The sequence below is a fragment of the Ambystoma mexicanum genome, chromosome 13 (genome assembly GCF_040938575.1).
Source record: "Ambystoma mexicanum isolate Mex_15411 chromosome 13, UKY_AmexF1_1, whole genome shotgun sequence".
NCBI classification, from domain to species: domain Eukaryota; kingdom Metazoa; phylum Chordata; class Amphibia; order Caudata; family Ambystomatidae; genus Ambystoma; species Ambystoma mexicanum.
Genome location: NC_090938.1, coordinates 81,310,641 through 81,321,617, shown reverse-complemented (window position 1 = coordinate 81,321,617; position 10,977 = coordinate 81,310,641).

Genomic DNA, 10,977 nt, shown 5'->3' with positions numbered 1-10,977 from the left:
TTTTATACAGGACTTGCACCCTCTTAACCATATTGCTGAGCAGAATATCCTTTAGTTCTGAATCCAGTGACAATTTTGGGAAGCATTCCCACAGAAGCTGCCTGCTTCACATCATAGATTTGAAGAATGCTTTCTTCTCTATGCCACTACACCCAGATTCACAAGCCTTGATTTCCTTTATACATAGAAATAAGAAGTGGAAACATACAAAACATCCCCAAGGGTACTGTGAATCACCTTCCATATTCAATAAGCTTCTCCAGATGGACCTAGGCAATGTGTAGATAGATAGCACAGTCTAAAGTATGTAGATGACATATTGATCTGTAGCAAGACAGAGGAACAGTGCAGGCATGACTCAGTACACATTCTGACAGTTTTAGCAGACAAAGGATACAAGGTGAATATGGCCAAACTACAATATTGCCAGACAAAAGTGTTGTACATTGGACAGATGATCTCCCAAAATGGTTGATGAGTGATGCCAGAGAGGGCTGAGACAATACGTAAAACAGCAAAACCCACAACAGTCAGAGAGATGCAACACTTCTTGGGACTATGTAATTTATGCAGGGCATGGGTATTTGACTACAGCACATACACCAGACCCTTATTAAATGCACTAAAGGAAGCACAGAGGGTGAGAAAATAATATGATGGACAACAGAACTGACTGAAGAATTTACCACGCTGAATGAAGAAATATGCACAGCTCCAGTGTTAGGGATTCCAGAATATCAAAAGGAATTCTTTCTGTTCTCAAGCTCTGATGGAGTAGTGATGACAGCAGTTATGACACAGAAGACTAGCTTAGGGCACAAGCCACTAGCATATTACAGCAGGAAACTGTATCCAGTAATGAGAGGACACTATCCATGCGAACGAGCATTGGCTGCAGCCGCACTCACAGTGGAGAAGTCAGCGAATATTACCATGGGATGCAGCACCACTCTTAACATGGAGCATACTATCTTTGCAATACTGGAAAGGCCAAAGAGCACACTGACAACACAGAGTGCCTCGGGGTATGAGGTGTTACTATCCAATCCAGCTCTCAAAATAGTGAAATGCAGACTTGTCAACCCAGCAACATTTATCACCGACGTTCAAGAGGAGGGTGACTACGCAAATGACTGCACAGCAAACGTAGAAGAATTCAGTGACACTCGCAAGGTACAGGAGAATGCACTTGAGGGGGGAGATGTTCTTTATATTGACGGGTCCTTAGCAAATCACCAGACAGATGGGGAAAGACATACTGGGACAGCAGTAGTGAGGTTGAGAGAAGACAGGACCAGAGAGGTAGTGACCAGCTCACGACTGCCATCACATTACTCAGCACAAGCAGCAGAATTAGTGGCCTTAATTTTGAAAAAGGACGGCATCTTACGTGAAATCCACAGTGCATTCTGGACTATCACGTTGGATAAGGAGGGGCTTCAGATGTGCTGATGGATCACCGGTGCAACATGCACTCCAATTAGGCATATTGGTAGATGTCATACATTTCCCAGAGTGACTAGCAAGAGTGAAATGTCAAGAACACACAAAATGGGAAGACCCTATCTCAAGGGACAATGAAGCAGTGGACGTGGAAGTAGAATGCACTGCATATTTTGGGGACCTTCTAGAAATGGAGGCTTTGTCGCACGCATGTGATTATGCAAGAACAATGATACAAAAATAAGGGTACAATGTATTAGCAGTGACACAAATCATGGAGCTGCAGGGAGCTGCACCCAGGGAGGACATAAACGGTGGCTTAGAAAGGGATGTACATTATCTCCAACAGACACATTATGGCGGCAAAACAACACAGGGGAAGAGGTTATGCCACTTGCATTATTGCACACAACACTGACATAATTACACTATCCAACACATACAGGGAAGGAGGTGTTTGCCGCCCATATTGGAGAAACATAGTTCTGTCCTAATTTGGCAGAACACGTGGCCAAATTCATGAGTAATTGTTTGACTTGCAAGCAGTTTACTGCAGGGCACACATTGAGAGTTGTGGGAGGAGCCATACCTCGCCCAGTTGGTCCATTCCAACATCTCCACGTTGACTATGTCAACATGGCCCAAGTCTGCCCAGGATACTGCTACATGATAGTGGTTGTGTGTCTATGATCCCGTTGGAGCGAGGCAAGTCCATATTCTCATCCTGATGCCCTTAGAGTGGTGAAATTCCTGGCCAGAGAAGTATTCCTACCATGCGGTATGTGTGATTTTCTGCGGTCTGACAATAACCTCACTTCGCCAATGAGATGTTTCAGCATATTACAAAGTTGCTGGGCATTCAACACAAATTCTCCTGTGCTTATCACCCACAAGCGAATGGGATGTGTGTACGCCTAAATGGCATGCTTAAAGAAGTCATAGTCAAGACTAAAAAGAGTCTCAACAAGAACTGGCTGCACTGCCTGCCTTTAACCTTGTTCTCATTGCGCAACAAGCCATTGTCCAAACACCATTTAACCCCACACAAAGTGGTAACAGGACGGCCCATGCAACTTCCCCTGGCTCCTCCCACTAGAGCGGTGAAGGATGCAGAAAATTCTGAAAAGTATTGGGTCAGGAAATCTATGAATATGTGACTTCCTTGATTGCTAGTTCCTCTTTTATCTCTCGCCAGATACAATGACACCAAGGGGGCCTGAAGTCAGTGAGTAAATCAACAGTGTCAATGGCTGAGAGGACTTACTCAGTCAGCCACCTGTACACACAGGAGACAAGGTTCTACTTGCAATTTCTCTAGATATTGGGATGAACCCAGGTTCACGGGTCCTCATACGGTGGAGGCGGTGACTGAGCAAGCAATTAAATTGGTTGGAAAACATGTCTGGAATCATATCAGTGACATCAAGCCCTACAAAGCGTGACCTCAACTTGTAACAATATTGACAGGGCCAACTATCCTCAGCAAGAAGAGCAAAGGGACAATTTGGAATTAGCACTGCTGAGCAGAGCACTCCCAATGATTACCCGCTCATTAGCAGCAGAGTTACAGAAAGGACTTCCTCCACAACCAGAGTGTGGGTACACTGTTTGTTATTTTTCTTTCGACACACATTCATCATGAAAGTGCAACTGTTTTATTGCATTCCGTCCATGCTGCCCACTGATTCACATCCTGATACCTTCCAAAGCCAATTTGTCCAATTTATTAGGAGGTCCAACAGATTCTGAGCACATCCTCTTAATGTGTAATATTATGTTTTCATAGCATATTTGACCCAAGCTTACCCACAAATTGAACAAGGAAACCCATCTGTCCATGAAGTACTCATAGACCCTAGAATTAAAACTGTGTGGGAGCAACTATTCATTTTTGCCATGACAGATTACATGAACACCGGGGCTTGAACTACTACAATACGAACCCATTAACACACAGTTTTTGCACATTTCAGGCGGGCAACTGATATCTTCAAGCTGGACAAGGATCCGAGCAGCACAGGTAAATCGAAGGGGTCATAAAAACATGCTCATTTTCTCTTGTCTCTTATTTCCCAGTGGGGTTTTTGCATTTCTCTTTTGGCAAATATCACTTGTGTCTAGTGAAACAGCTGTATCCTCTACTAACATTGCCTCAACTCCAGCAGGTGTAACAACCATTTCAGGTGGACAGGGGAGCACTGTAAGCATGGTAAGGAGACGTAAGCACAGTGGTGACACAGAAATGGGGGGTGGGTGGACATATATCTCACTGAAACTGCTGGAGTGTCTAACAATATGTTGTACAAACACATGACCAAAGTCAGCAAGGAAACCACTGGGGAGAGCTTCTATGCCTGCTCACTAATCTCCTATGCCATGAGTGCCTCCATAACATTTATAGCAACTGAAATACCAGCAGCGAGAGCACAATGCCTCATGTACCTATCCATGGTTACAATACAAGGAAGATTCCAAGGGAAAACCGCAACATTGAGATGGATGTCTCAAACAACATTCCCCTATGAAGACAGTTATATAAAGACTCTTGACATGATGAACAATTACTGGTAGTTAGATCAAGCTATACAATACATATCTGATGGCTCACAGAAACGAGAAACAAAAACAATAACACAGAAGAAATTACCATGCCCGAAGAGGGGGGTCAAGGAAAAAGGAGGAGAACCAGAATGTTGGGAAAGATCACAGATGCTCATGTAGGGCCAAGTATACACAGCAGAAGTCTTTATCGATACATGTGCCTCAACAGTGATTATGGAATCAAATGCCAGAATGGACAGCATTGACTAAGTGCTGAGAAACCACTGTGCTGATGTCATTAGTGACACCATGACATAGCAGCATTAGTCAAAAAGCACACTCACAGCCATGCACAGCTTTACACGAACACACACTGGTATACATGAAGGACACACTTACACAGTTCTGTAGATAGAGGACAAATACAAATACATACTGTCAAAAGCTTTTATTATTTTCTCATTAGCAAAGTGCAGAAACACTGAACGCAAGGCAATGAAGAGATGCAGAGCAAGCCTGCAGATGCTTATGGCAACTAACCATATGGAACTACAGGAGTACATGAGGAGCCTAGTAGGACCACACACAACTTACCTATGGGAACTAGAGCACAATATAAGTGTGCAGAAATCAGACTAGAAGTCTAATGAAAATCACAGTAGGCCTCAAGCCACAGGACAAGGGGCCAAGGGGAGCAGAACCAGGCTGCACAGAGTCGGAAGGCCAGAGCCCACAGCCATGGTCAGAGATAAACAACACATTCCAAACTTCAAACGGCAAGCATAAAAACAGAATACATCCTCATAATTCCAGACCCAGAGAGCTCAATTTTGTGGTCCACAACCACATGATGCGTCCGAGCTAGACAATGGGTATTCATTCGCGTTGGGAAGACGAACAGTTCTCAGCGATACAGATGAGAAGTGAAACAAATGTTGCAATGTGGAGAGCACTCCCATAGGAAAAGGTGGTGTTACTACCAGATACATTGTGAACACATAGTCATTTCACATCCACCTGAAGAGGTCCACAAAGAGGGCTGAGAACTGAACTAGGTCCCAGGCCTGGGGAGACTAGTTCCAGCCCGTCAGAGGACAGAAATCTAGGGGTGGATGGCAGGGGGCAAGAACCAACAATACGTCTGCGCCCCTGCAACAATGTAATAGTTTTTTGGGAACAGCGCAGGTCAGTCACCTGACATGGAAGGACCAGTGGAGTAAGATGTATAAAGACTCCGAACACCCAATATACATGCGTGATAGATCTTTGGGAGAGGGCCAAGGTGCAGAAGCAAATTTACATCAAAATGGGGAGACATGTCTTGTGGAATTGTAGATTCTGGAGATCTGTGATTGTCCTGTATGATCCCTGTCAGTTTTTGTAATAAACCACAGTTCTAATTTGCCCTTAGCTGAGTCCTCTGTTCATTCTGGTGAAAGGGTTGTTGGGCCCTTGGGAGCTGATCTGGGGAGCTCATTGCAATCCTCAGACCTCTGGTGTACCGTGACCTCTCCAAAACCTGAGCTCTTACAGAAATGTTGCCATGTAAAGGCTGAGCTTGTATTTTTGTCTACTAGCTTTAGAGGAAAGCCAATATATTCGCCAATATATTAGCTTCGCTCAGAACTTTTCCTCATGCCGCAGAGCCGTTACCACCCACTCCAGCCCTTCGAACTGGTGCTTAGTGCCATATACAGTCATGTTCCTTTATAATGCTTCATTCCGGAGCCCTCCAACCTTTATGGGCTCTAATAGTAGCTGCTGTTAGAACACAGCAGATACAAATTATTGACCTCGGAGGATGGATGGCTGTGTTGGCCCTGCTGATGTTTAAACCTGTGTGTGAAAGATGCCCACAAACTTCAAATGTGAGTGCCTAACTTCTGGTTCTATCATGCCAGTCACGGTAACTGTCCTGGTCGTAACCTCTTATATGCAACTAGATAACAATACCGGGGAGCAGAACATTACCACCTTAAAGTAAGGCACATTTATTTGAAAGAAGGGTGTCAGTAAAGTATTGAATACAGTGTTTCCGAGTGTAGTTAAATAAACTCAAACATCTCAAATACAGTTTAGATGACATTACTTTTATTTTCAAATAATCTCTTTTTAATCTTGTCCGGATCAGGATTGTCACGAAGGGAATGTAATTAAATTTCCTAACGTTTTGTCCTTTTGACTCATTTAACCCCTTGGAAATGTTACTCCAGTTTCCAAATGCAACATTTTGCTATTATCGACAATGTCATTCTTAAGTGTAGAGCCCTTTGGAACTTATACTTCAAACTCAGAATTGTACAGCTGGTTTATTATATATAGTCTGCTTCTCCTTCACAAAACTCATGAGGGGTCATTGTACATTGGCCAGAGCAGCAAACACATGTATAAACCCAAGGCATGAAGCAGTGTTTGGCCTGGTATACTGCTCTGAGTCACATTGAACAATGTTGTGCAAATGCAGTGGGAGACAGGACGAGGAGTCTCGTCAGGAAGGCTGGAAATGTCTTCTCGATACTTCCACTGTCTTGGTGTCAAAGTATGTCTCTTCTCCCCGGCCTTTGGTTACTGATGCTCATGCTTCGTACCTGTAACAGTGGTTACCCGTCAGCTTTAGAGCCAAGAAACCATCTTGTGGTATACCTGCACTTCACAAAATATAGTAACATAACATACCACAATCTCCAAACGTTCTACTTCTTGGTGGGATATCACACATTGCTATGATAATGGAAATGTTTACTCTGAGTGATGGAGGACCCAAACCTCTACCTCCTATTTCTCCTCAACACTTGCGCAGTGAGGTGTGTCAGTACTTTTGGATCTTCTGACCCTAGGTCCTGGTTCTGTGGGTCAGTTCTTTTTTTGGGTCCTTACTTTTATTTCTGAGTAACCCCATTAAAATATTTAAGCATTTGGATTTTCATGAAGAAAATAGGGACGATTCATGGAATTAGTTGCGTGGAAAATAATGAGTTTGTACTTCGCAGACTTGGGTGAGTGTGGCGAGGCATCCGCAGAGGGCGGAGTAGGGGGCGGAACTCAGAAAATGAGAAAGAACAAGGGAAAAAGTGGGCGTTACGATGGTCGGGCCGCAGGCAGTCCATAGCATGGCCACAAATGCACGCGACAAAGCGTATTAATGGATGGGACCGTGCAACCTCCTGCCTGCGAAATGCCAACGCAAGTCCCTCCATCTCTCTGCCACAAGAAGGGAGACGTAAGTACACTTGTGCATAACAATCATAGCACGGAGGTGGGTTTGCATGTCAGATTTAGCGATGCATATACAGAGCCATGGATCCGATCGAACTTAGGTGTGCACATACACAGAGTTGTGTGGTGCAGGAACAGTTACTGGGGTTTGTACACAAATTTTATGAGTTTTACCTGAGTTATGATACATCCTACGCATGTTGTCGGGATGGCAGTAACAGTTACGTGGGACCCGGCGCAGGGTCCTTGAGATGCAGACACGCTTGCGGGGGACATAACAGACTGTTTGATGGGTGTGGGTATTCCCACCTGGGAAAGCATGCAAAGGTAGCTATACTGGCTGTTTTTGCTTTGCATTTAGGGCGTGTCGGGGTGTTCCGTCCGCTATTAGCGCCATGGCTACCCCCTTACCACATTCCGGGTCCGTGTTCCCGGAATGGGGTAATTCCGACCCTGGCGGGACCGGTAAATCCCCATTCCGGGAACCATTCCCCATTCCCATTTGAGCTCCCATAGGGCTCAATGGGAATGGGGAAGGAGCTAATAACGGGCCCGCTATTAGCGGGTCCGTTATTAGCTCTGAAGTCCCTGAACGGGTCCCTTCCTTAACGCCTCGAAAACCCAGGCGTTAAGGAAGGAACCCGCTAAGGGACCTCGTAGTAGGGCGGTAAGGGTTTACCGGCACCGGTGAATTTACCGGTGCCAGTAATCCCTTACCGCATACCGTGTAATGAGGCCCTTTGACTTCGATTCACAAAAGACAGTGCAGTATTTTTATATCCACACTGTGGGCCTCATTCCGAGTATGGCGGTAAGGGATAGCGGCCACCGCTAACGAGAGCGGTGGCGGTAATCCCTTACCGCCATACTCCGAGTTCCCTTAGCGCCATGGTGCTTTTAACACCTGCTTTTAGCAGGCGTTAAATACCATGGCGCTAAGGGACCTTGATGTTAATTACGCCACCGTAATTTAAACAGCAAATAACTAAACAGCAAATAACTGAATCAGTCTGATTTCATGAAGCGTTTGGACTCTGGCCACAGTGAGGAACCAGCCCCTGAATTTACAGTTGCAACGTTTGAACAAACTCCCATGTTCTGGGAATGTACCGCAATGTATCAGTAACAGAGACTGCTTCAGTTATTTGCCGTTTATATTCTTGAGGAGAATCAACTAGTTTAGAATTGGCCCATATATCTGCCCCTAAGGAGGGCTTGGGTTTTCCAACTCAGTTTGAATAACATACGTCTTGCCTTGAAAAGGACCCGTTGTTTTGGGTCGAAACACATGTCGGCAGTCTTGTTTTTTGCATCAACTCATAAAATGTGTTTCAACAGCGTTTTTTTGACTGAAGAATCTATTGCTTTGGGCTCTCTGTTCCACTGTATTTGTTGTCCAGTTACACATTCAATTTGAACAGGATATTTACCATTCGCTTAGGGCTGCGCAATCATTTAGAGGTGACATTTTTCAAGTGTTTGTATCCATTAGCAGTTTTTGAGGTGACTGCTGGTCCCTCTCTCGTGCAGCAACCCAATCTTATTTGGTTTGTAAGGGTCGCATTGACTTTAGTTTGTCTTTTCAAATTTAGTTCTAACCCAGAGCCTCACCACACCGGCACACCTCAATTTTGTTTTTGTATGCATCTTTGCTACCACTTACCTATTCACAAATCACTTTGGAACCCTAGGTCCCAGAATGCAGCATTTTCTCATTCCTAATGCAACGACTTGAGCACGGTTGGTTCATCCCATCAACTCCTTAGGCTTCCCTTTTATCTGTCTGATTATACCTGTTCTCAAGTCCTGCATCTATTTCTCTTCTCGATTGGTGTTCTGTGACTTCCCAGGCCTTCTAATGGTTCCTAGTAGCATGTAACCAATGAGTGCCCATCGTCGTTACCCAACCGATGTGTTCGTTGGAAGTGCCACTCAGTCTACAACACTGGTGTCACAGGCTCCTCTGTGTTGCAGCCTACCTTGAAAGTGGTGGCTGGATTGCTGGACGAACATGCCTTGCAGAAGCTACACCGATTCTCCAGCACCTTTTAAATCTCCTTGATGATGGCTCACACTGGCACTATGTATGTTTTTGGTTTCTCCTATGTCCTTCTGTCAGTCTTCGGACATTTTGAAGCTTCACTCCGTTAGTTTCTCATTCTAACAGTACCCTCCTTCTTCTTCCTTAGTACCCCTTGCTTGTCTAAGCACAGTGCAACTTTCCACTTAATACTTTCACTCACACTGGTAGTCTGTCTTTTATTGGGCCGCTCATGTTCCACTGTGGTTTTACCATCAACATAATAGAAAGACTTAGCTGGTCTCAGTCTGTTTTCTTTGAAACAGTTCTGACATTATCTACCCAGGGAAGGCAGCCCATTTAATAATTACAAGTACATTTGTTATACACAAGTTCTATTGGTTGATTTTAACACTGATGTGTGCTGCGTGTTTGTCAATAAATTAGCAAAACTCGGACACAATGGAAAGGAAACAAAAAGGGAGTGACTCATCCAACCAAATATTCTGATAAATATTCAAATTTTAATTAGCCTAGTAAATACAGCATCTCTACAAACTATTTAAATTTGTGAAGGCCTGTATATTTAAGTTACACATTATAAGCATGACATTCACTCTATTTGTATTTGATAGTGGAGTTAGATTCAGTTTTGGTATATATGACATAAAAACAAATAGCGGCATAGCAAAAACTTGCAACAGCTTTGAGCAATGGTGATGCTGCTTTGGAAGCTTTGTCATTATTGTCATTTATTGGCCTCATTCTGTGTGATGTAGTTTTTCTTGTCAGGAGCTTCTCAGCTAAAAAAAGACTGCACTTGGTAATCAATATAAATACGTTTTGAAATATATTGCAGAGCCAAAGCGCTTTCTTTGGAGTAAATCAGGAATTGTGAGCGGATGGGATGGGATGTGTCAGTCATGCTTGCACACTCCATCTGTTTCTGCCAATAAGATCATTCACATCATTTCTGGATGCAATGCATCATGGCAGCAGGCCCCTTCCAGCCTGATTTACTGTGGCTGTTATCCACGTGTATAACTTGGTCAGAGCGGTGTTGGGTCTGCTTGATGGATGCTTCTACTAGGCAGCTTTGCATGTGTCTCTGCAATCAGGTGTTGATTTATCAGGACCAGTGACATCTAATGATATCAGGAGGGAGTTTGCAGAACAAAGGGTGGGCAGAGCACCAAGGTTACTGTCAATATAAAGATTAGATCTACACATGTTGGGGCTGCCAATCTTAAGGCTCCCGCCTACCCTCCAAAAGAACGAAAAAGTAAAGTGTACACATGTTGGAAATGCTATCATTAGGGGAACACCAACACACCTAGCAGAAACAACTCAATCTCTCTGCAAACTAAACCTTCACCACAACGAAAAGGACACAACGTGAGAAGGCCTGTCCCTGGGCAAAGTGTGGGCATGAGGGTAGTTCATTTCCGGTGGGTATATTAGATGCCAAACAGGTACCAGGGCATGATTGATGTCCATACCAAGGGTGTAGTAGCCACAGGCCATGCCCATTGGCCAAAATATGCAACTTTAAGGTCATCATCTACAAGTGTTGACAGGTAATTGCTGGAGGAAATGCCCAAAGCATTCATTGGTTCTCTTCAACTGGGCATGGCCCCGTGCTATGTCAGTAGGCATGTGGGCATTATCCGGAGAGAGTGTTAACAATTTGCATTCTAATGGACATGTTACAAAAAATACAATTCATGAACAAGGAGTTCTTTTTTTGAAGAAGGGTG